The following is a 27,472-nucleotide window of genomic DNA, read 5'->3' as shown; positions in this document are numbered from 1 at the left end:
TAAAGGTGTATTTAGAAGTTATTTTTAAATGTAAACAAAACAAATAGGTTTTTTCTTTTCAAATTTTTATTTAAATTCTAATTAGTTAACATAGAGTATAATATTGATTTCAGGAGAATTTAGTGATTCATCACTTACATACAACACCCAGTCCTCATCATAACAAGTGCCCTCCTTAATGCCCATCCCCCATCTAGTCCACCCCCCCCCCCCACCTCCCTCCATCAACCCTGTTTGTTCTCTATGGTTGAGTCTCTTATGGTTTGTTCCCCTCTCTCTTTTTCACCCCTCCCATATTTTCTTCTGGTTTGTTTCTTAAATTCCACATCTGAGTGAACTCATGTGATATTTGTCTCTCTATTACTTATTTAGCTTAGCAACGGCTCTCCTAAGCACCAGCTGGGCTGTGTCCTAGCCTGACCTCTGCCTCTAAGAATGTATGAACTTGAGTTACTTGACTTTTGTGTTCCCAAGTTTCTTTGTCAACAAAAAATGAGAAGAAGAAGGAGGAGGAGGAGGGGGAGGAGGGGGGCAGTCGACTAGGTATTGATGTTGTTATGAGAATAAAGTGACTTACTGTATAGTTATTTAATATTTAATATTCCTTCAAGATAAAAGCTCTTCAAAAAATATAAGGTATTATGACATGGTCATCTCTAGTAACTACCCCTCTATAATACTTTCAGGTCTTAAGAATAACACCACTTAAGAAATACATCATACATTTTCCAAGCAAAAGTTAACAGCCAGTGAACTCATAGAATTCCTTAAGCACCTGAGTTCATTAAAATCATGGTTATAAAAAGCTAAATGTCTATGAAAGCATTATTTTTTTCATTAAAACCCCCAAATGTCATGTATTTTTGTTTTTCCCACCACATCTAATCAGTTGAGAAATATTTTGAATTCTTCACTTTAAGTGCTATATCTGTTTTCTATTCCTTTCCCATTGCCACAATTCTATAGGTCTTCGTTATTTCCTCCCTCAACTATGGCTAGTGAGAAGAAGGGTGACGGGAATCTTCAAGGAGATTTCATAAGGCATAATGGATAGTACTCATTTAGGGTTACAAATGAATATTTTTAGCACTTACATAAAATGATTTAAGTAGACCTTCCCATTTGCTGAGAAAAAGACTGAATATTTATTTTTTAAAATGTAATTGGTAACTATAAAACTATACAAGCTTTTCTGTTTTTACAATCCAAAACCATTTGTCTCACCTTCCTTACTACCCTTTCTTTGAGGATGAGACTCTACTTGCTTTCCTTTTCCATTGAAACCTGTCAGTTCTTATTCTGTCCTTTGGGGTTCTATTGTCCATAAAACTTTGCTGAAGAATGGCCATGTAATCTCCCCTGCATTTTATTCTAGCTACTTCCAAAGATAAGCACACCTTTTATTTTTTTTAATTTTTTAAAATTGAAGTATTGTTGGCACACAATGTTATGTTTGTTTCAGATGTACAACATAGTGATTTGGCAGATGTATACATTACTCACAACAGTAAATTTAGTTACCATGTGTCATCAAAGTTTTTACAATATTATTGACTATATTCTCTGTACTCTTGATCTCTTTGACTTATTTATTTTATAACTAAATATTTGTACTTTTTAGTCACCTTTATCTATTTTGCCTATCCTCCCACCCACCTCCCTTATGGCAACCTCCAGTTTTCTGTAATTATGACACTGTTTCAGGTTTTTTTTTTGTTGTTGTTCATTTGTTTTGTTTTTTAAATTCTGCATATAAGTGAAATCATATGTATTTCTCTGAGTTATTTCACTTAGCATAATACCTTTTGGTTAATCCATTTTGTCATGAATGGTAACATTTTATTATTTTTTTATGCCTGAAGAATAGTCGTGTGTGTGTGTGTGTGTGTGTGTGTGTGTGTGTGTGTGACGTTTTTATCCATTCACCTATCAATGGACAGTTAGATTACTTCCATATTTCGATATTGTAAATAAAGCTACAATAAACACAGGGGTGCATGTGGCTTTTTTGGACTAGTGTTTGTATTTTCTTTGTGTAAATACCCAGCAGTGGAATTATGAGATCATATGATATTTCTATTTTTAATGTTTTTGATGAACTTCCACACTGATTTCCATAATGGCTGCACATTCCCACCAACAATGCATGGGGGCTCCCTTTTCTTCACATCCTCAACAACACTTGCTGTTTGTTGAATTTTTGATAATAGCTTTCTGACTGGTGTGTGGTAATACCTCATTGTGGTTTTGATTTCCATTTCCCTGATGATTAATAATGTTTAGCAACTTTTTATTTGTCTATTAGCCATCTGTACGTCTTCTTTGGAAAACTGTCTATTCAGGTTTTCTGGCTATTCAGATTATTTGGTTTCTTGGTGTTGAGTTGTATAAGGTCTTTGTATAGTTTATATAGTAATCACTTATCAGATATATCATTTGTGAATATCTTCTCCCATTCAGTAGGTTTCTTTTTAAATTTGTTCATGATTTCCTTCACTGTGCAATAATTTTTTTTTGGCATAGTCCTAATGGTTTATATTTGCTTTTGTTTTCCTTGCCTGAAGAGACATATTTAGAAAAATGTAGCATAGGCCAATGTCAGAGAGATTACTGCCTGTGTTTTCTTCTAGGAGTTTTAAGGTTTCAGATCTCACATTTAGGTCTTTAATCTATTTTAAATTTTTGTGTATAGTGTAAGAAAGTGGCCCAAGTTCATTCTTTTGCATGTTGCTATCCAGTTTTCCTAGCACCATTTATTGAAGAAACTGTTTTATTACCATTGTACATTCTTTCTCCTTTGTCATAGATTTTTTGATCATATAAATTGGATTTATTTCTGGGCTCTCTATTCTGTTCCATGAACTGCATTTTTTTGTTTTTGCCAGTCCAACACTGTTTTGATTACCATAGCTTTGCATTATATTTTAAAATCTGGGATTGTGATATCTACAGCTTTGTTCTTCTCCCTCAATATTGCTTTGGCTATTTATAAACCCTTAATATTATGAAGTTTTATTCTAATCACTTTTGAGCGCAGAGAATTGGAAAAAAATGTATGAACAATTTAGCTTATTTCTGCAAGCATTTTGTTATTGGAAGTTTATAATGTCTAATCAGAGATTGTGTTTGTTCTTGGGATAAAAGATGGGTAAGATATTTAATATATCACAGCATGGTAGAGGAACATTATAGATCTTCAGTAGATCACTGTATAGTGGATGATGTTACAAAGTTTATATAATCTAGTAAAATTCTAATAACCATGGTCCCTCTGTGGTTCCCACTTCACTTTAACATAGTAGCATAATGCTTAGCCTGATTTTTGCTTTCTACTTATGTTTCTTACCATGTATTTCATTAAATATCCCGTTTAGCTATCCTCAGACCTGACTGTGTAGCACTGGCTCCTTTTTCACAGAGCTTCCAAGATTGGGAACCCAAGTAGCACACTGAGAAAAATATCTTAGTTTCAAGTAGGTATTTTCTCCAACTTTAAGGTCATCTGTCTGGGCTGATATCCATCTCCTGAGGCCTCTGTCCTGCCCAGAACTGCTACTTACCCTGCCCAGAATTGCTACTTTCTGAGTGTTTTCTCACATTAGATTATTTTCTCAAGCATCAAAAATATTTAATAAAGGGATAAACTATGACTGATTTTATTGCAGATTTGTTTCTTTTGTCATTTTGAAGATTATTTACCTACAAATTCCCATATTCACTATTATAAGTTAAATGTTAAGTCTTATAAATACTACATTTGAAGCTACTATTAAGATAATTATATGAAATTTCATGTAATTAGCACATTTGATTCTCAGAAATGTGTGGTATAAGTCAAGAAAAAGTATTTTCCTTTACCTCTGATATTTTATAAGTAATTAATATGTATACTAATATGTATACTTAATAACCTGGTAAGTAGAAAGGGTTCATGGGAAGCTTCTTCTAAATACTCTCCCCAAAATCAGAAAATTACCTTTCTAAAGTAAATTCAAATAGGATCGAATTAACTATTTTTAAAAAGTATAAAAAGAGAGACGATGTTTTATATAACGAATGTATAAAAAACATTTATTCTTATGGTTGAACCACAAATTACTGTATTACTTACTTAACCAGTACACTTTTTGTTAAAAACAGAACCAGAAGGCATTTCCCCTGTAATACCTTCCCATTAGTATTAAATTTAATTATTTCCATCTTATTTACTGGGAGTTTGATATTGAATTTTTAAAAGCTGAATAAATTATTTACATTTTAATAAAAGCATTATTATGCTTTAATATATATCTATAAAGATATAAAATATCTGAAGTATTTAATTTTATAGCATAATACTTATATTTCGCACAAATATAGCTATAAAACTATCACCTGTAAGAAATGCTATCCCTTGACTGTGTTTCTATTATTGTAAATTTCATTCCTTGTTTTCCTTTACTTTTAGAAAATGATGAACAAATTTATCTCACCAACTTCTCCACCTAAACTGTGAGATAAAAACATAACAGAAGAGAAGATAACAATGCATATTGAATTCCTACTACTATCTAATCCTCCTAAGACCTAGTAGAATTTTGGGAGAAAGGCAAAATGGAGATTGCCATTTAATCAGAAGTATCACAAACAAATACTAAACTTTCCTATTTTCCCTTTTTTTCTCTTCCTTGATTTTTCACCACTGAAATAGTTTGTGTGATGAATTTCTTGTATCAGATTCAAGGGAAGTGGGAAATGATAAACAGACTTAAGAAACACATATGAAGAATATAGGATGCCTTTTACTATGAAAAGAAATTTAAAATGCTTGCAAATATTTTATTTCACTTGAACATGGTATGTTACTACCATGGTATGGTAGTAAGCAAAACAGACAGAGTTCCTTGCCTTCATAGAGCTCTTTCTAGAATGACCATTACTGCACAAAGTGTAGTCCACAGACTAACAGCATTAGCCTCACTCGTGAGTTTGTTAGAAATGCAGATATTTGGGCCCAACCCTAAACTTCCCGAATCTGCATTTTAACAATATCCCTAGATGGTTAGCATGCACATTAAAGTTTGATAAACTGACCCAGTAGATTTGATAGGCAATAGGAGAGTAATCTGGGAAGAAGCATGAACAAAGACATGGGGTAAAACTGAGCAAAATATATTGGGAATTGTAAGAATAGTTTGGCAGAGAAAGCAGAAGAGCTTACTAAGTGCTATGGTCTGAATATTTGTGTCCCTCCAAATGTATACACTGAAATCCTAATCCCCTAGGTAATTGCATTAGGAGGCAGGGCCTTTGGAAGGTGATTAAATCATGGAGACAGACATTTTTTTGCCTTCATGATTGGGATTAGTTACCTTTTATAAGTGACCCCAGAGAGCTAGTTCACTTCTTTTGCAGTATGAGCTCACAGTGAAAAGATGACTGTATAAGAAGCAGGCCCTCACCAGACACTGAATCTGTCAGCACTCTTATTCTGTACTTCCCAGAAATGTGAGAAACAAAAGTTTCTTGTTATAAGCCGCCCAGCCTCTGTTATTTAGTTATAGAATCCCAAACTGATTAAGACATTAAGAGATAAGGTTTGTGGGGGCTTGAATGATAAAAACTTAGATTTCATCTGTCATTTCTTGGGTGGAATTTTCCATCAGATAATTAGATATATGAATCTGGGACTCAGAAAAAGATAAGGAAAGGGAAATATTTGAGAGTTGGCAGAGTAGGAGTAAGATAGGAAGTCACAGCTATGGATTAGATATCCTATGAAAAGGTTTTAGAGAGTGTGACAAGAAGGGAACTAAGGACAGAACTTCATGAATACCAACACTTAAGATGGAGGAGGGAGAAGAGAACCTCATGATGGAGACTGAAAAGGAATTTGCTAGAGGTAGAAAGAGAACTAAAAGGGCTAGTCCTAAAGATAAGGGTATGAAGAGTTTCAAGGAGTAAGGAAGAACTACAGTATCCATTACCATGAAAAGTTAAGTATGAAGAGTAATTATTAGATTTGAAAATAAGTAGTCATTGATGATCTTAGATCTTTTTAGTGGAATTTGGGGGGGGGGGGAAGGACCCAACTTGTCTTCATTTGAAATATGAATGGGAGGTTAGGAACTAGAGAGTGTGAAAGTAGACTGAAGAAACATGAAGAAGTAGTGTGAAAAAGAAACATGGCTATGTATGTGGTGGAATAATAGATGTAGCTAAGATCCAGGGGTAGGAAGAAGCACCTTTGTTTTACTTTTCCCTGTATCTCAGCTTTGTTTTAAAATGGAAGAAAATCGGTCATCTTTATATGGTGAGAGGTAGGATCCAGTAATTAAAGTAATAGTAATGCTAACATTATTGAATGTTTAGTCTGTGTCAGGAACTCTACTAGGTTCTGGACATATATTATCTCATTTAATAATTACAAAAACCTTATGCGAGAGAGGTAAAGTGACATTTCTGAGGGTGCACAAGTGATAGAGTTTCGTAAGTAGTAGATTTAGGAGTTGAACCTGAATAGTCTGATTATTAAGCCTATACTCAGAATAATTAAGCTATATTGCTTCCCAAATAGAGAAGAGATGGGGGAAAAATAAAAAGTAGAAATAACTAACAATGCAAAGTCTTTAAAGTACATTGGAAGACATGGCATTCAGTGTATTGAGAAGTAGATTTGTGGGCCTTACACATTAAGAGGGGCATCTCTTTCTTCCATATAGGAAAGAAGATGGTAAGGATAGGCTTGATATAGAAATATTGGGCGACTTTATAAAGCTGTGCTTATTTAAAGTTGCAAATCCACCCTTTTTAGCATTCTCTATCCCCTTAATCCTGATCTCCCTCTGACATACTACCTATTTATCGATCTGTCTTATTTATTTTGATCCCAACAGAATAGTAATTTGATATTCTTGATGAAAGTAGTATCAGTGGAAAAATGATAGAAACCAAAGTGAGTGGTTTGAGACAAAATAATAACTGAAAAAATCAATACAGTAGATATAGAACACTATTTCAAGTAAGTTTGTGATAAGTCATAGAAGGGAGGTAGAACAATAGTATGTGGAGGAGGTATTATTAATGGTAAACTTTTATTTTAAAATGGGAAGACTTGGATATGTTACAAGCTGAAGAATAGGAGCTAGTTGACTGAAAAATGAAAGCTACTAGGGGGAGTAAATCATTGGCAACAGTCTAATGGATGTGGAATCAAGATCACATTTGAAGAAGTTATCTTTATTGAGAAAGAGATAAGTATCTTTTTCTTATGGAAATGAAAGTGTTTAAAATAGATATATCTTTACAGTAAGAGATATATGTGTATATTATCTATCTCATTTGAATATATAAATATTTTGTCCCTGTTGTTCACTGTTGAATGCTCAGTGCCTGAACTGTGATGTAGCATAAAATAAAGGCACATTTACTTGGAAGGATGGATGAATATTCATAGATAAGTTGTTAACTAGAATGGCATGAATTTGAGAAACCTTTCGCCTGATGCTATTATATTTTTATGTAGAAAAAAAGACACAATATGTGTGAAAATGAAGGTGGTTGGTAGGGAAGTTTTAAAATCAACCTCTCTATTTTTTTTCCTTCCACTCCCCCATGGTCTTCTGTTAAGTTTCTCAGGATCCACATAAGAGTGAAAACATATGGTATCTGTCTTTCTCTGTATGACTTATTTCACTTAGTGTAACACTCTCCAGTTCCATCCACGTTGCTACAAAAGGCCATATTTCGGGGCGCTTGGGTGGCTTGGTCGGCTAAGCGTCCGACTTCTACTCAGGTCATGATCTCACAGTCCGTGAGTTCGAGCCCCGCGTCGGGTTCTGTGCTGACAGCTCAGAGCCTGGAGCCTGTTTTGGATTATGTGTCTCCCTCTCTCTCTGCTCTTCCCCTGTTCATGCTCTCTCTCTCTGTCTCAAAAATAAATAAATGTTTAAAAAAGGCCATATTTCATTCTTTCTCATTGCCACGTAGTATTCCATTGTGTATATAAACCACAATTTCTTTATCCATTCGTCAGTTGATGGACATTTAGGCTCTTTCCATAATTTGGCTATTGTTGAGAGAGTGCTGCTATAAACATTGGGGTACAAGTGCCCCTATGCATCAACACTCCTGTATCCCTTGGATAAATTCCTAGCAGTGCTATTGCTGGGTCATAGGGTAGATTTTTTTTTTTTTTTAATTTATTGAGGAACCTACAGAACTGTTTTCCAGAGCGACTGCACCAGTTTGCATTCTCACCAAAAGTGCAAGAGTATTCCTCTTCTCCACATCCTCGCCAGCATCTATAATCTCCTGATTTGTTCATTTTAGCCACTCTGACTGGCGTGAGGTGGTATCTGAGTGTGGTTTTGATTTGTATTTCCCTGATGAAAAGCGACATTGAGCATCTTTCATGTGCCTGTTGGCCATCTGGATGTCTTCTTTAGAGAAGTGTCTATTCATGATTTCTGCCCATTTCTTCACCGGATGATTTGTTTTTCAGGTGTGGAGTTTGGTGACTTCTTTATAGATTTTGGATACTAGCCCTTTGTCCAATATGTCATTTGCAAATATCCTTTACAATTCCGTTGGTTGCCTTTTAGTTTTGTTGCTTATTTCCTTTGCAGTGCAGAAGATTTTTATCTTGAGGTGCAAATAGTTCATTTATGATTTTAATTGCCTTGCCTTTGGAGATGTGTCAAGTAAGAAATTGCTGCGGCTGTGGTCAGAGAGGATTTTTCCTGCTTTCTCCTGTAGGGTTTTGATGGTTTCCTGTCTCACATTCAGGTTCTTTATTCATTTTGAGTTTATTTTTGTGAATGGTGTAAGAAAGTGGTCTAGTTTCATTCTTCTGCATGTTGCTGTCCAGTTCTCCCAGCACCATTTGTTAAAGGGACTGTCTTTTTTCCATTGGATATGCTTTCCTGCTTTGTCAAAGATTAGTTGGCCATACTTTTGTGGGTCTAATTCTGGAGGCTCTATTCTATTCCATTGGTCTATGTGTCTGTTTTTGTGCCAATACCATGCTGTCTTGATGATTACAGATTTGTAGTAGAGGCTAAAGTCTGGGATTGTGATGTCTCCTATTTTGGTCTTCTTCAATATTACTTTGGCTATTCGGGGTCTTTTGTGGTTCCATCCAAATTTTAGGATTGCTTGTTCTAGCTTCGAGAAGAATGCTGGCATAATTTTGATTGGGACTGCATTGAATGTGTAGATAGCTTTGGGCAGTATTGACATTTTAACAATATTTATTCCTCCAATCCATGAGCACAGATGTTTTTCCATTTCTTTATATCTTCTTCAATTTCCTTCATCAGCTTTCTATAGTTTTCAGCATACAGATCTTTTACATCTTTGCTTAGGTTTATTCCTAGGTATTTTATGCTTCTTGGTGCAATTGTGAATGGGATCAGTTTCTTAATTGTCTTTCTGTTGCTTCATTATAAGAATGCAACTGATTTCTGTACATTACTTTTGTATCCTGCGACTTTGCTGAATTCATGTATCAGTTCTAGCAGACTTTTGGTGGAGTCTTTTGGGTTTTCCATTTATAATATCATGTTATCTGCAAAAAGTTAGAGCTTGACTTCATCTTTGCCAATTTTGATGCCTTTGATTTCCTTTTGTTGTCTGATTGCTGATGCTAGAACTTCCAACACTACGTTAAACAAAAGCGGTGAGAGTGGACATCCCTGTCATGTTCCTGATCTCAGGGAGAAAGCTCTCAGTTTTTCCCCATTGAGGATGATATTAGCTATGGGCTTTGCATAAATGGCTTTTATGATGTTTAAATATGTTCCTTCTATCCGACTTTCTTGAGGGCTTTTACTAAGAAAAGATGCTGAATTTTGTCAAAAGCTTCTTCTGCATCGATTGACAGGATCATATAGTTCTTACGTTTTCTTTTATTAATGTGAGGTATCACATTGAGTGATTTGCAGATGTTTAACCAGCCCTGCATCCCAGGAATGAATCCCACTTGATCATGATGAATAATTCTTTTTATATGCTGTTGAATTCCATTTTCTAGTATCTTATTGAGAATTTTTGCATCCATATTCATCAGGGATATTGGCCTATAGTTCTCTTTTTTTGCTGGGCCTCTGTCTGCTTTGGAAATCAAAGTAATGCTGGCTTCATAGAGTGAGTCTGAAGTTTTCCTTCCCTTTCTATTTTTTGGAATAGCTTGAGAAGGATAGGTATTATCTCTGCTTTAAATGTATGGTAGAATTCCCCTGGGAAGCCATCTGGTCCTGGACTCTTATTTGTTGGGAGCTTTTTGATAACTGATTCAATTTCTTCACTGGTTATGGGTCTGTTCAACTTTTCTATTTCTTCCTGTTTGAGTGTTTGAAGTGTGTGGGTGCTTAGGAAGTTTTCCATTTCTTCCAGGTTGTCCAGTTTGTTCGCATATAATTTTTCCTAGTATTCCTAATAATTGCTTGTGTTTATGAGGAATTGGTTGTAATAACTCCATTTTCATTCATGATTTTATCTATTTGGTTCATCTCCCTTTTCTTTTTGAGAACCCTGGCTAGAGGTTTATCAATTTTTTTTTCAAAAAACCAACTCTTGGTTTCATTGATCTGCTCTACAGTTTTTTTTAGATTCTATATTGTTTATTTCTGCTCTGAACTTTATTATTTCTTTTCTTCTGATGGGTTTGGGGTGTCTTTGCTGTTCTGCCTCTATTTCCTTTAGGTGCGCTGTTAGATTTTGTATTGGGGATTTTTCTTGTTTCTTGAGATAGGCCTGGATTGCAATGTATTTTCCTCTCAGGACTGCCTTCGCTGCATCCCAAAGCATTTGGATTGTTGTATTTTCATTTTTATTTGTTTCCATATATTTTAAAATTGCTTCTCTAATTGCCTAGTTGACCCATTCATTCTTTAGTAGGGTGTTCTTTAACCTCCATGCTTTTGGAGGTTTTCCAGACTTTTTCCTGTGGTTGATTTCAAGTTTCATAGCATTGTGGTCTGAAAGCATGCATGATATGATCTCAATTCTTGTATACTTATGAAAGGCTGTTTTGTGACCCAGTATGTGATCTATCTTGGAGAATGTTCCATGTGCACTTGAGAAGAAAGTATATTCTACTGCTTTCGGATGCAGAGTTCTAAATAGATCTGTCAAGTCCATGTGATCCAATGTATCATTCAGGGCCCTTGTTTCTTTATTGATCCTGTGTCTAGATATTCTATCCATTGTTCTAAGTGTAGTATTAAAGTTCCCTGCGATTACCATATTGTTATCAATAAGGTTACTTATTTTTGTGATTAATTGTTTTATATATTTGGGGGCTCACATATTCAGTGCATAGACATTTATAATTGTTAGCTCTTCCTGATGGATAGACCCTGTGATTATTATATAATGCCCTTCTTCATCTCTTCTTACATCCTTTAATGTAAAGTCTAGTTAGTCCGATATAAGTATGGCTACTCCAGCTTTCTTTTGACTTCCAGTAGCATGATAGATGGTTCTCCATCCCCTCCCTTTCAATCTGAAGGTGTCCTCAGGTCTAAAGTGAGTCTCTTGTAGACAGCAAATAGACGGGTCTCTTTTTTTTATCCATTCTGATACCCTGTGTCTTTTGGTTGGCCCATTTTGTCCATTTACATTCAGTGTTATCATTGAAGGATATGGGTTTAGAAGTCATTGTGATGTCTGTAGCTATCATGCTTGTAGTGATGTCTCTGGTACTTGGTGGTCCTTGCAACATTTCACTCACAGAATCCCCCTTAGGATCTCTTATAGGGCTGGTTTAGTGGTGATGTGTTCCTTCAGTTTTTGTTTGTTTGGGACGACCTTTATATCTCCTTCTATTCTGAGTGACAGACATGCTGGATAAAGGATTCTTGGCTGCATATTTTTTCTGTTCATCACATTGAAGATTCCTGCCATTCCTTTCTGTCCTGCCAAGTTTCAGTAGCTAATTCTGCCACTAGTCTTATGGGCCTCCCTTTATAAGTTAGAGCCTGTTTATCCCTAGCTGCTTCCAGAATTTTCTCTGTATCCTTGTATTTTGCCAGTTTCACTATGATATATCTGCAGAAGATCGACTCAAGTTACATCTGAAGGGAGTTCTCTGTGCCTCTTGGATTTCAGTGCCTTTTCCTTCCCCAGACCAGGGAAGTTCTCAGTTATGATTTGTTCAAGTACACCTTCAGCCCCTTTCTCTCTCTCTTCCTCTCCTGTAATTCCTATTATATGGATATTGTTCCGTTTGATTGCATCACTTAGTTTTCTAAGTCTCCCCTCATACTCCTATACTTTTTTATCTCTCTTTTTCTCAGCTTCCTCTTTTTCCGTAATTTTATCTTCTAATTCACCTTTTCTCTCCTCTGCCTCTTCAATCCATGCTATGGCTGCCTCCATTTTATTTTGCACCTCATTTATAGCATTTTTTAGTTCCTTATGACTATTTCTTAGTCCCTAAATCTCTGTAGCAATAGATTCTCTGCTGTCCTCTATGCTTTTTTCACCCCAGCGATTAACTTTATGACTAGTATGCTAAATTATTGTTCCGTTATATTGCTTACATTATTTTTGATCAATTCTTTATCTGTTGCTACTTCCTGCAGTTTCTTTTGAGGAGAGTTCTTCCGTTTAGTCATTTTGGGTAGCCCCTGGGGTGGCTCCAAACTGCAGGGCACTTCCCCTGTGCTGTCTGGAGTAACTTATGTTTGTGGGCAGGGCTGCTGTCAGACCGATGTCTGTCCCCAGCCCACCTCTGGGGCCACAGTCAGACTGGTGTGTACCTTATCTTCCCCTCTCCCAGGAGCAGGACTCACTGTGGAGTGGTGTGGCCCCTGTCTGGGCTACTTACACACTGCTAGGCTTGTGGTGCTGCTTCAATGGCATCTGGCTTATTAGCTTGGGTGGATCCGCAAGGTACACAGGGGCAGGAGGGGTAGGCTTAGTTCGTCTTGCCATAGCTGGTCCCCTGCGGGAGGGCCCTGCAGCACAGGGTGGGAGTTAGGCCAGTTGGAGGGATGGATCCACAGAAGCACAGCAGTGGGTGTTTGCTTGGTGCAAGCAAGTTCAGTGTTGGGCACTGGTTCTCTTTGGGATTTCAGCTGGTGGATGGGAGAGGGAGATGGTGCTTGCCAACACCTTTGTTCCCCACTTACCTGAGGTCTGTCTTCCGGGGCTCAACAACTCTCCATCCCAGTGTTCTCTCACCCTCCCACTTTCTGAGCAAAGCTGTTGACTTTTAACATTCCAGATGTTAAGTCCCGTTGGCTGCCAGAACTCATGGCTTTTGGCCCCTCTGCTTTTTGAAGCCAGACTTCAGGGGCTCTGCCTTGCTCTGTTGCCCCTCCACCGCGCCTGCTCCCTCCTGCCAGTCTACATGGCATGCACCGCCTCTCCGCCCTTCCTACCCTCTTCCATGGGTGTCTTGTCTAAGCTTGGCTCCAGAGAGTCCGTTCTGCTAGTCTTCTGGTGGTTTTCTGGGTTATAGGCAGATGTGGGTGGAGTCTAAGTCATCAGCAGGACAAGGTGAGCCCAGCGTCTTCCTTCACCACCATCTTCTCTATCAATCTGTGGAGGGTTTTAATCATGAATAGATACACTTTGTGAAATGTTTTTTCTGCATCTATTGAAAGGCTCATATGGTTCTTCTCTTTTTTTATTAATTTATTTTATCATGTTGATTGATTTGCGAATATTGAACCACGCTTTCAACCCAGGAATAAATCCTAATTGATCATGGCGAATGCTTATCTTAATGTACTGTTATATTGTATGTGCTATTGTCATGTTGAGAAGTTGTGCATCCATGTTCATCAGGGACATTGGCCCATAGTTCTCATTTTCTTTATTTAAATTTTACTTAGCCAGCACACAGTAATATTGTTTTCAGGAGTAGAATTCAATGATTTATCACTTACATAAAACACCTAGCGCTCATCACAAGTGCCCTCCTTAATACTTATCACCCGTATAGCCCATCACCCACACACCTCCTTCCATCAACCCTCAGTTTGTTCTCTATCACTAAGAGTGTCTTGTGGGTTGTTTCCCTTTCTTCTGCTCCCCCTTTCCATACATTAATCTGTTTTATTTCTTTTTTTAATGTTTTTTTATATTTTTAAATTTTTATTTATTTTTGAGAGAGACAGAGTGCGAGTGGGGGAGGGTCAGAGAAAGAGGGAGTCACAGAATCTGAAGTAGGCCTGAACTGTCAGTAGACAGCCCGATGTGGGACTCAAACTCACAAACCATGAGGCCATGACCTGAGCCCAAAGTTGGTCGCTTAGTGACTGAGCCACCCAGGTGCACCTTATCTGTTTTATTCCTTAAATTCCACATATGAATGGAATCATATATTTGTCATCCACTGACTGATTTATTTCGCTTATATCCTACCTCCATCAGTGTTATTGCAAGTGGCAAGATTTCATATTTTTTGATGGCTGAGTAATATTCCAGTGTGTGTGTGTGTGTGTGTGTGTATCACATTCTTTATCCATTCATCAGTCAATTGACATTTGTTCAATCTCCATAGTTTGGCTATTGTTGATAATGCTGCTATAAATATTTGGGTGCATATACCCCCTCAAATATGCATTTTTGTAGCCTGTGGGTAAATACCTAATAGTACAATTGCTAGATCATAGGGTAGATCTATTTTTAGTGTTTTTTTTTTTTTTGAGGAATCTGCATACTGTTCTCCAGAGTGGCTTCACCAGTTTTCTTTCCCACCAGCAATACAAGAGGGTTCCCTTTTCCCTACATCCTCACCAACACCTGTCGTTTCTTTTGTTGTTAATTTTAGCCATTCTGATATGTGTGAAGTTGTATCTCACTGTGGTTTTGATTTATATTTCCCTGATGATGAGTGATGTTGAGAATTTTTTCATTTGTCTGTTAGCCATCTGGATGTCTTCTTTGGTAAAGTGTCTGTTCATGTCGTCTGTCCATTTATTAACTGGGTTTGTTTGTTGGGTGTTGAGTTTGATAAGTTCTTAATAGAGTTTGGATACTAACCCTTTATTTGATATGTCATTTGAAAATATATTCTCCCATTATGTAGGCTGCCTTGTAATTTTATTGATTGTTTCCTTCACTGTGCATACGTTTTCTATCTGGATGAAGTACTAAGAGTTCATGTTTGGTTTTATTTCCATTGCCTTTGGTGAGATGTCTAGTAAAAAGTTGTTCCGGCTGAGGTAGAGGTTACTGCCTGTGTTCTCCTGTAGGATTTTGATGGTTTTCTGTCTCACCTTTAGGTCTTTAATCTATTTAGAATTTATTTTTGTGTATGGTGTAATAAAGTGGTCCAGTTTTATTCTCCTGCATGTCACTGTCTAGTTTTCCCAGCACAATTTGTTGAAGATATTGTCCCCCCTCCGCCATTGGATATTCTTTCCTGCTTTGTCAAAGATTACTTTACAATATAGTTGTGGGTCCATTTCTGAATTTTGTAATCTGTTCCATTGATCTATATGTCTGTTTTTGTGCCAGCACCTTCCTGTGTTATTGCCTACAGCTTTGTAATATAGCTTGAAATATTAAATCGTGATACGTCCAGTTTTGTTTTTATTTTTTCAGGATTGCCTTGGCCTTTCAGTGTCTTTTCTGGCTCCATACAAATTTTGGGATTGTTTTATCTAGCTGTACAAATAATGCGAGAGGCAATCTTATAGGGATTGCATTAAGTGTGTAGGTTACTTTGGGTAGTACAGACATTTCAACAATGTTTGTTCTTCCAATCCATGAGTGTGGGATGCTTTTCCATTTCCTTGTGTCCTTTTCAATCTCATTCATAAGTGTTGTACAATTTCCTAGAGTACAGACCTTTTGCCTCTTTTTTTAGGTTTATTTTTAGGTGTCTTATTGTTTTTGGTGCAATTGTAAGTGGGATTAATTCTTTTATTTCTTTCTTTTCTGCTTCATTATTGGTGTATAGAAATGGAACAGATTTCTGCACATTGATTTTATGTTCTGTGACTGCTGAATTCACATATTGGTTCTACACATTTTTTGATGAAGTCTTTCAGATTTTCTATTTAGAGTACCATGTCATCTGCAAATAGTGAAAGTTTGACTTCTTCCTTGCCAATTAGTATGCCCTTCCTTTCTTTTTGTTGTCTGATAGCTGAGGTTAAGACTTCCAGTACTATGTTAAATAGTAATGGTGAGAGTGGACATCCTTGTTTTTTTCCCTGACCACAGGGGAAATGTTCTCAGCCCTTCACAATTGAGGATGATATTAGCTGTGGGTTATTCATATACAGCCTTTATGATGTTGAGGTATGTTCCATCTATCCTTAGTTTGTTGAGGGTGTTTATCAAGAAGGGATGATGTATTTTGTCAAATGTTTTTTATGCATCTATTGACAGTATTATCTGGCTCTTATCCTTTCTTTTATTAATGTCATGTGTCACAAAGATTTATTTTCAAATATTGAACCAGCTCTCTAGATCAGGAATAAATCTCACTTGATCATGATGAATAATTCTTTTAATGTAATGTTTACTTTGATATGCCAGTATCTTGTTGAGCACTTTTGCATCCAGGTTCATCAGGGATATTACCCTATAATTCTCCTTTTTAGTGGGGCCTTTGCCTGGTTTTGGAATCAAGGTAATGCTGACTTCTTAGAATGAGTTTGTAAGCCTTCTTTCCATTTTTTGAACATTTTTAGTAGAATAAATTTTAACTCTTCTTTAAATTCTGGTAGAATTCCCCTGGGAAGCCATCTGGCCCAGGACTTTTGTTTTTTGGGAGATTCCCAGAATAGGGAAGTTCTCTGTTATAATTTGTTCAAATAAAACTTATGGCCCTTTTTCCTGCTCTTACTCACCTGTGACTCCTATGATACAGATATTGTTTTGTTTTATGGTATCACTAAATTCTCTAAGTCTCTCTCTAGTGCTCTAAGTTTCTTTTCCCTCTTCTTTTCAGCTTCATTATTTGACATCATTTTATCTTCTATATCAGTAAATTTTCAGCCATTATTGCTTTTAATATACATTTTGTCCCTTTCCCTTCTCCTTCTGGAATTCCCATAATGTAAATATTGGTTTTTTGGGGCACCTGGGTGGCTCAGTCAGTTGAGCATCTGACTTTGGCTCAGGTCATGATCTCATGGTTTGTGAGTTCGAGTCCCGTGTCAGGCTCTGTGCTGTCAGCTCAGAGCCTGGAGCCTGCTTCGGATTCTCTGTATCCTTCTCTCTCTGCCCCTCCCCCCACTTGTGCTCTGTCTCTCTATGTCTCTCAAAACTAAATAAATGTAAAAAAATTAATATTGGTTTTTCTTTGTGTTCCATAATTCTCATAGGCTTTCTTTACTCTTTTTATTAATTTACTTTTCCTTTTTCCTTTTTGACTGGTTAACTTGTAACGGTTAATTAGTTAACTTGTAACCTCGAGGTGTTGATTGTTTTGTCTTCAAGTCCAAGTCCACTTTTGATTTTCTCTATTGAATTCTTCAGATAAGTTATTGAATTCTTCAACTCTAGAATTTTCTAGTTTTTTTTTTTTAATGTATGCCATTTTCTTATTGAACCTTTTGTTTTATTCAGGCCTTGGTTTCCTAATTTCATTGAATTGTCTGCATTTCTAGTAGTACACTAAACTTTAACAGGATTATTTTGAGTACTTTGTCTCACAGTTCATAGTTTTCCATTTCCTTAGATTCACTTAATGGAGCTTTATTAGTTTCCTTTGATTTCATATTTACCTGATTTATCATGAACATTGATTCCTTACATTGGTATATACATATTTTAATGATTAGTCTCTACTTTTTTCCTTTATAGGTTTCCTTAGGCCAAGATAGTTATTATCTATTCAGTTCATTTTGGGATTTTTGGCATGTCTGCTGGTAATGTTTTTGAGCAGGTGGCGCCTGCTATTATTTTCTATTTTGGGACAGGGTGAGTGTTTACCCTCTGAGGACAGGCAAGGTGGTGTGCCACTAGCTGAGAACTGTTGTATAAGACTGCTTGCTTGGTTCTTTACCTATGTGAGTCTGTAGGCTCTATGGTTGTCTGGATTCTCTGGTCAGACTTATCAGATAGTTGGGACTGGGTACTACACTCAGTAGCTGGTGGGGCTATAAATTAGCTTCCTCACCCTGGAAAGGCAGCAGCATGGAGTCCAGGGACTGTAGAGCTCATTGAATGGTGACCCAAATAAGGCCAAAGTTTGTACTAAATTTTCTGCTCAGTTTTTTTAAAACTCTCTATTTTTTACTCTCCAGATGAGAAACCATGAGTTGTGCTTTCTGACAAGTACTATTATACATAGGCCTACTTAATAGGCTATGCAGCTTCCTGTTTGCTCTGGTTAGATTCCCTGGTTTGATATGCTGAAGACTTAGTTGGCAATAAGCAGGGCTACAAATTAGATTCTCTGTCTGGGTGCAGTGGGAGAAGCTGCTCTAAAGCTGGTAAAATTTTCATTGTCTTAACTGAGGATGACCTGCACTCCATGTTTCCTGACATAAGATGGCCAACTAGCTTTTTTCTGAAAAAAAAAAATCAGCTCTATAAGCCCACTTTTTGGATTGAGTACTGCTGGGCTACATGGCTTACAAGAGTTTTCTCTAGCCCTTTTGGTCAAATGGAACAAAATGACATTTTCTACAGCTGGCAGGGCTATGATTAAGCTCTTTGCCTGGGTGAAAGTGGGTATGGCTGCACCAGGCTACTCTCAATCTCCCAAACTGGTTCTCTGGTGGAGGGGAACTGGGAGTTACCATCTACCTTGGCTATGAATTCATACCTCTGCCTGTGTGTATTAAGAAATGCTTCATACCTAATACTTGCTTTGCTCTGGGTACGATCACCTCTTTCTGCCTGCCTCTAGGCTTCAGCTCCACTGGGAAGCACTGTTTCCAGGCATTGTTGCCAGCCTTTCTGGTAAAATGGTGCTGGAAGATAGTGCCCATACTGGGTGGGATGTGATTCATCTTCTTGCCTGGGTGTGTGCAAACTGGGCTCTAGACCCCTACAAAATTAATTTGAGGATCTGAATCAGGCAGATCTGTACCCTGCATAACCCCCTTGCCAGAGTGTGCCTGTGACTCTGTTCTGTAGATGAGTAAAACTGCTTGTTTGAGTTACTACTTGGGCACTGCAGGTATGAACTCAGTCTGCCAAGATGCATGTGCTGGTTGTTGCAAGTCCCTCCCATGTTCTCTTTAACCATCATATTCTTAGTGGTTGAGCTCCTCAGATTCCCCTGAAATTCCTGTTGCTTGAGATCAGAGCAGGATCTCTTGCAAAGCAATCCACATGCTGGGGGAAGCTGGTTGTCCCCCACTGGGTTTCTTCTTCCCACTGGAGAAACAGGAGGCTCAAGGATGTCTCTTCACATGGTGATGCACTGGCCTAGGGTTGATGCAATGTGATCAATATGTAGATGCTTCATCTGCTGTTTTAATACATTCTTTTATGGTTTCTGTTCTGCATGGGGGTGCTTTACCCTAACCACTGTATTCTAGGATTCTCTCTTAGTGGTATCTTATTCTTTAGTAGTTGTTTTTATGAGCGTGAAGTAAGTCAGGAACAACTTATGTCACTGTCTTGGTGATGTCACTCCTGCTACTTTAAAAAAAAAGTTTACTTTTTCCCTTTCATGTCCATTCTTTACTGCATTCTTTAATTCCTATTGGATATCATTCTAACATCCTTCTTTAATTTTTATGTATGAGTTCTTGTGAATTTTTTTGTACCACAAGCACTTTTGCAATGAACATCCTTATATATATATCTCCCTATTATGTGAGAATTTCTCTAACTCAGAATGGGACTACTGGGTCCATAGGGTACATATTAATTTGATTTGAGTAAGTTGTGCCAGATTTTTCTCCACTACAACTTCACAAGCAGTGAATTAGGGCCCCTATTTCCCCAAATTCCCCTGAAATACTTATCACTATCATCTTTCCAATTTTTACCAATCACATTACTATAAAGTGATATCTTTGTTTTATAGAATATTCCTCAGATTGCTTATGTGTTTGGGCATCTTTTCAAATGCTTTTAGTGTGGGTGAGTTTTTCTTTTGTGAAATACCTATTCATATTTGCCAGTTATTCCATCAGTTCCTCATTTTATGGCTGATTTATAGGAGTTCCTTAATATGAATTCTAATAGTGATCACAGATGTCTGATTAATAAATACTGAACACGTCTAAGCTTTTCACTGTTGTACCATATCACTTGATTGTTTCAAAGCTCTGTTAGTCCGGTTGCTATTTTAGGGACTTAGAAGCTTATTTTCTCTTTACTCTTTGATTACACTTGCCTGAAATATGACCTCCTAATAGATAGGGCCATGCTTATTTTGAAATACCTAACATACCTTAACTATAAATAATGAAAGATGTATTTAAAATTATTTTTGAAACTTGATAAAAATTGTTCTAATATTATATTAGAAAGGGTAAATATGTATGATTAGCCAAGAACATTTTGGAACAGAGGAGTAATGAGGGGAGCTTTCCTTATCAGGTATTGAAATGATTTTTTTTTTAATTTTTTTAACGTTTATTTATTTTTGAGACAGAGAGAGACAGAGCATGAACAGGGGAGGGGCAGAGAGAGAGGGAGACACAGAATCTGAAACAGGCTCCAGGCTCTGAGCTGTCAGCACAGAGCCCGATGCGGGGCTCGAACTCACGGACCGTGAGATCATGACCTGAGCCGAAGTCGGACGCTTAACCGACCAAGCCACCCAGGTGCCCCTGAAATGATTTTTAAAGCTAGACTACTCAAAATAATGTAATACTGGAGTAAAAACTTACAGACTTGTCAATGGATAAGATATTTAGCCCAGGGAGAAATTGTAGTATACCAATTCACCAAAAATTTATTCAGTGCAACCAATATTTAAAACACTAGAGACCCAGAAGTGAGGAAAACAAAATCCTTGCTCTCATTGAACCTACATTCTAGTATCATATATGTTATTCATAAATACATTTTTCTTTGTTATATAAAATAAATATATGTTTATTATATGAATTAAGTAAATGTGTATTTGATTTGTGAAAAGTTTGTAGAAAAATGCTTCACAAATTATTGTGAAAAAATATTGTGAAAAACAAGGGGTTTTCAACAAATAGTGTTAGTTTAATTAATTATTTACAGGAAATTAATGTTAAACCCTACTTCTTACATCAAACTAGGTGGATTATGGCATTAAATGTTTCAGATGAAAATATGCAATTTAGAAGAAAATGTAGATGAATATTTATTGAAACTCCATGAGGAAATACTTTAAATTTAAAAGCAATAGGGGCCCAGTGCAGATCCTGGCCTCTATCCTTACCTGGTACCAATGAGGCTGAATGAAGTGATGTGAGTCAGGTTAATTGACATGCTTCCCTTACTTTATTTGCCCTTGGTGTCTATGAAACCCAACAGAAATCTGAACCTCTATGTCTACCCAACATTAGTGAAGAGGAATGAGGTGGTGGGAGGTGAGTCTGGTTTGCATTACACTTCCATCTTTTCCCCTAGTATCAGTGGGGTCAAATTGGAAGCTGAGCTTTCATTCCTACCTTGTAATAACAAAGTGTTGTTAATCACCTTCAAATCTACCCACCACTTATATCCCCACTCAAAGGTAATGAGATGGTGCATGTTAGGAGGGTGTCACTACTTTTGCCAAAAAATTATCAACCATCCACAGGGAAAAGGGTATTGCTAAAATTCCACCCCACTTCTCTGAAGCAAAGCAGTGGGAGCCAACATTCTGCAAAGCAGTGGGAGCCAACATTCTGCGTTTGCTGGAGTGGTGTCAGTGGAGCCTAACAAGAAGCTGAACATACATGCTCACCCAACGCTCATACTGCACATCAACAGGGGATTGTGATTAAAAAGAAAAAAAAAGATTAAATGGGATCTAGAGTCTTATAGTATCCAAATTATACAGGATATAATGAAAAATTACTCATTATAGTGAAAAACAAGAAATCCAAAAATCGAGTGAGGAAAGAAAATTAACATACCAACAATATCTGGAAATATATTTAAGTATTTCCACCATAAAAGCCACCATAAAGCCACCATTAAAATTCTCATCAAACAGATACACGTTCTCTTGAAACAAAAAGAAAAAATAAACAATCTTAACAAAAAATAGAAATTATTTTTAAAAAGAATCTATAAATAGAAAATCCTAGAACTGAAAATACTGCAAAAAACTACTGGATGAAATCAAGAGTGGAGATGATAGAAGATAGAATCAGCAAAACTGAGGAAAGGTAATTATACTCTGTTCATTATGAACAACAGAGGGAAAATAGACTGAATAAAATGAACAGAGCCTTAGAGACCCATGGGACAATAAAAAAGATTTAACATTTCAATCTTCAGAGACTACAGCTCAAAGCATATGTTGAAGAAATAGTGTAGCCAAGACCTCAAAACAACCTAAGTGTCAGTGAATGGATGGATACAGAAAATGATCTATATTTAAAATAACACAATTGAATTTTATTCAACCATAAAAAAGGAAATCTTGATATTTGTGACAACATGGATGTAACTTGAGGGAATTATGTTAAATGAAATGAGTCAAACAGAGAAAGGCAAATACTGTATGATCTCACATATGTAGAACCTAAAAATGTCAAACTCATAGAAATGAGTAGATTTGTGGTTTTTTAGGGCCTTTGGGGTGTGGGAAACAGGGACATATTGATAAATGGGTAAGAACATTCAGTTATAAGTTCTGGGGATCTAAAATGCATAATGATGACTGTAGCTAACAATACTGTATTATTCATTTGAAATTTGCTAGAGAATACTTCTTAAATGTTCTCAATACACACAAAAAATTATGTGAGATAATGTGTTAACCTTATTGCAGTAATCATTTCTCACTATACACCTATCATCACAATATACATCTTAAGTTTACACAATGTTATTTGTCAATTATACCTCAGTGAGGCTGACAAAAAGAAAAAAATAATGGCTGAAATCTTCCCAAATTTGAAAACCCCACATATTCCAGAAGATAAATGAATCTGAAATAGGATAACCCTAGAAAATCCACACTAAGAGATGCCAAGTAAACTTCTGGAAACTTTTTACAAGAAAAAAAAATTGAAAATAGGGAAAAATGAAACTTTACCCATAAAGGAAAAGCAATTTCTAATGACATCACATTTCTTATCAGAAAACATAGATGCCAGAAGGAAGGGACACAACATTTTTAAGTGCTTAAAGAAAACTGCCAAATGCAAATCCCATATTTGGGAAAAATACTAATCTGGAATGAAAGGGAATTTTCGAATAAAGGAAAAGTAAAACTGTTGCTAGGAAAACTACTTTTAAAAATGACTAAGAAAATGATAGAAGGAAATTATAAAAAGAATGAATGCCTGAAAGAAAAGGCATCAGAATGGATAAACATACAGCTAAGTGTAATATAATATCCTCATGACTTTCCTTTTTTTGAGAGAGACAGAAAAAGAGTGAGCCTGAGTGGAGGTGGGGCATAAGAAGAGGGAGAGGGAGAAAGGGAATCTTAAACAGGCTCCATGCCTACCATGGAGCCCACCAGGAGGCTCAAGCTAACAACTGTGAGATCATGACCTGATCCAAAATCGAGAGTTGGACACTTAACCAACTAAACCACCCAGGTACCTATGGGTTTCTCATATCATATTTGATGATTGAAACAACAATTATAGCACCATTTGAAATGATTCTCTAAATATGTAGAAAAAATACTTAAGACGATTATATTTCAAAAGTGGGCAGAGTAAAAGGACATAAATGGAATTAAGATTTCTATTTTCACTTGAAGTGGTAAAATGTTGGTGGAATTAGACTTTGATAAGTTATATATGTATTTTGTAATGCCTAGAGGAATCACTAAAGACACTATAAAAGAAAGTGGTACACTCTAAAACACTTTAAATAAATTGAGATGGAATTCCCCTAAATGTTCAAATATTCAACAGGAAGGAAGGAAAGAGCATAGAAGAATGAGAACCCAAGGAAAAAACAGAAGAAAAATATTAAAATGCCAGACATAAAGGAGTTTATCACTACTGAACCAGCCTTATAAGTCAATGTTAAAAGAACTTTTTAAGTAGAAAAGAAAAAGGCCGTAACTACAGGTAAGAAAACTTTTATTTAAAAAAAAAATAATTTTTATTAATTCTTAATTAATTCTTAGTTTCCAGGCTCTGAGCTGTCAACACAGAGCCCAATGCGGGGCTTGAATTCACAAACTGCAAGATCATGACCTGAGCTGAAGTCAGAGGCTCAACTGACTCAGCTACCCCGGTGCCCCGAAAGCTATTTTTAAAAAATGTTGGTAAAAGCAAGTATATACTTTAGGTATGTAGTTGAATCACTTATAAAACTAAATATGACAAGAGAAAAAATACTAAAACAAGTTATATCTACAATTCTTAGGTAAGGAATACACAAATCAAAAGATGTAAAATATGATATCATATACATAAAATGTGAAGGGGAGAGTTGTACTGCTTTTAGAATGTGTTCAAACTTAAGTGACCATCAACTTAATATGGACTGTTATATGCATAGAATGTTAAAATGGCTATAAGTACACACCTAAAAATAATTAATTTAAATGAAAATTTGCTAACCTCAACTTCCTGGGAAGATGGCAGAGTAGGAGGAACCTAAAGTATTTAGAGTTATTTACACCAGAGCAAATAACTCAGAAATGACCCCAAAGACTAGCTGAACAAACTCCACAACTAAATGTAGAGGAGAGGCCACATTGTAAAGGGTAGGAAGGGTGAGGATTCAGTGGGAACATAAACCCCATGGATCTACCAAAGGGAGGAAGCTGCAGACACAGAGAGAGGCAAGGAACAGACTATCACACTGGGAAGTCTGTGAAGGGAAGAGGAATCCCCATAGCATTTGGCACTGAAAATCGGAGAGGCTGAATTTCACAAGTGCTTACAACCAGTGGGATTTAAAGCCTGGAAAAAAAAAAACAGTGGGCTTGGCTCTGAGAGAGCCTGGAAGTCAATAGGAAGCTGAGCACCAGCCCTTAAAGAGATAGCACATCAAATAGCCCACAGAGATACAGCATGGAAGCAGAAGTTTGAAAGGCACCTGAGGCTTATGGAAGGGAAAGTTAGCTGCTAATCTCAGATTTTGCTGAGAGATTTTTCCAGGAACAGAGGATCTGTCAGGTGCCATTTCTCTCCCTTGACCCTCATCATAAACACACAGTCACCAGTGGGAACCAGCATGGCAGGGGCATTCTCTACCTAACTTTCTTACACTGCCATGCCCCCTCCAGCTAGGCCTGCCTCAGTCCCAGTGATGCAGATCTCTTCCCCAAGAAGACCTGCACAAACCTTGCCAACACTGCACCTCCCAACCTCCTGTGGAGGAAGTACACACCTTGGTAAACCTGCACTCTCCTCCCAGGCATGCTTTGTTGAGTAGCCTTAGCCAGCTTGGTCTCTGCAGCAGCTGCACACCCCAGTGGAGGAGAACTTTCATGTACTGCTTGTGACATCTTACTCCCACCTGCATTATGGAGTGGTCTGGCCAGCCCTGGTCTGGTCTCCATGCTGGCTGCCTGTCCCCTGTGGTGGAGGACCAGTGCCATCTAGTTGAAAGTACACATTCCTGCCCACTAGTTTCAAGAGGAAGAGACATAGATGACTTTCCTAACACACAGAAACAAACACAGAGAGTTAGGTAAAATGAGACAGAGGAATATGCCATAAATAAAAGAACAGGAGAAAACACAAGAGACTTAAACAAAAGGGATATAAGTAACATGCCTGATAGAAAATTTAAATTAATTATAAAATACTGTACTAGAGGAAAGAGTGGAGGACATCAGTGAGACCCTTAACAAAGAGGAAAAAAAAAGAACCAATCGGAGAAGAAGAACACAATAAGTGAAATTAAAGATACACTTGTTTGAATAAACAGCAGGATGGAAAAAAAACAAAGAATTAATGAACTAGAAGACACTAATGCAAAGTAATCAAGCTGAACAAATGAGAGAACAAATATGCAAAATGAAATAGGCTAGGGAACTCAGTGACTCCATGAAGCATAAAAATACTTGCATTATAGGGATACCAGAAGAAGAGAGATAAAAGTGGGCAGAAAATTTACTTGAGGAAATAATAGCTAAAAACTTCCCTAATCTGGGAAGAAAACATATCTACAGATTCCAGGAGGCACAGAGATCCAACAAATCAACCAAAAGAGGCCCACAACAAGACACATAGTAATCAAAATGGCAAAAATTAGTGATAAAGAAAAAAAAAAAGCAGCAAGAAAAAAAAGGCAGTTATATACAAGGGAAACCTGATTAGGCTATCAGCAGATATTTCAGCAGAAACCTTGCAGTCCAGAAGGGAATGACATGATATATTCAAAGTGCTGAAAGGAAAAAAAAAAAAAAAATACAGCCAGGAATACTCTATCAGTTAGAAACGAAGGGGAGTTAAAGAATTTCTCAAAAAACAAAAACAAGGAGTTCATAACCACTACATGAGCCCTACAAAATATTAAAAGGGACTCTGAGTGAAAAGGAAAGACCATAAGTGAGACTATAAAAAGGAGGAAACACATGGGTTGGCTGGGTGGCTCAATCGGTTAAATGTCTGACTTCACCTCAGGTCCTGATCTCACAGTTCATGGGTTTGAGCCCCACATCAGGCTCTGTGCTGATAGCTCGGAGCCTGGAGCATACTTCAGATTCTATGTCTCCCTCTCTCTCTGCTCCTCCCCCACTCACGCTCTCTCTCAAAAAATAAACATTAAAAAAAATTAAAAAGGAGGAAACACACACAAAAAAAAACAGTAAAATAAGTAATCCTGTAAAAAAATAGTCAAGGGCTTCACAAAATAAAAGGGTTGTAAAATATGACACTATATACATGAAACATGACTGGCAGAGGAGTAAAGAATTGGTTCAAACTTAGGCAACCATCAAGTAAATATCGACTGCATATGCAGAAAATGTCATATGCAAACATAATGGTAACTACAAATCAAAAACCACTAATAGATATGCAAAAATAAAGGGAAAGGAAGCCAAGTATATCACTAAAGAACAATAGCAAATCACGAGAAAGAGCAAGAAAAGAAAGGATCGGAGAAAAAATACAAAACAACCACAACACAAGTAATGGAATGGCAACACCTGTCAATTATTACTTTGAATGTAAATGGACTAAACACTCCTATAAAAATACATAGAGTGACAGAGTGGATAAGAAAAAAAGACACACCTCTATGCTGCCTACAAGAGACTTATTTTAGACCTAAAGACATCTGCAGATTGAAAGTGAGGGGGTGGAGCAATATCTGTCATCCAAAGGTGTCAAAAGAAAGCAAGAGTAAGGGCATCTGGGTGGCTCAGTCGGTTAAGCATCTGACTTCTTATTTTGGCTCAGATCATGATCCTCACAGTCTTGAGATCAAGCCCTGCACTGGGATCTGTAGTGGGTATGAATCCTGCTTGAGATTCTCTCTCTCCCTCTTCCTCTGCCAC

Source organism: Panthera onca, chromosome X (assembly GCF_046562875.1).
Source record: "Panthera onca isolate mPanOnc1 chromosome X, mPanOnc1 haplotype 2, whole genome shotgun sequence".
Classification (NCBI taxonomy): Eukaryota; Metazoa; Chordata; class Mammalia; order Carnivora; family Felidae; genus Panthera; species Panthera onca.
Note: the sequence above shows the minus strand (reverse complement) of the source record.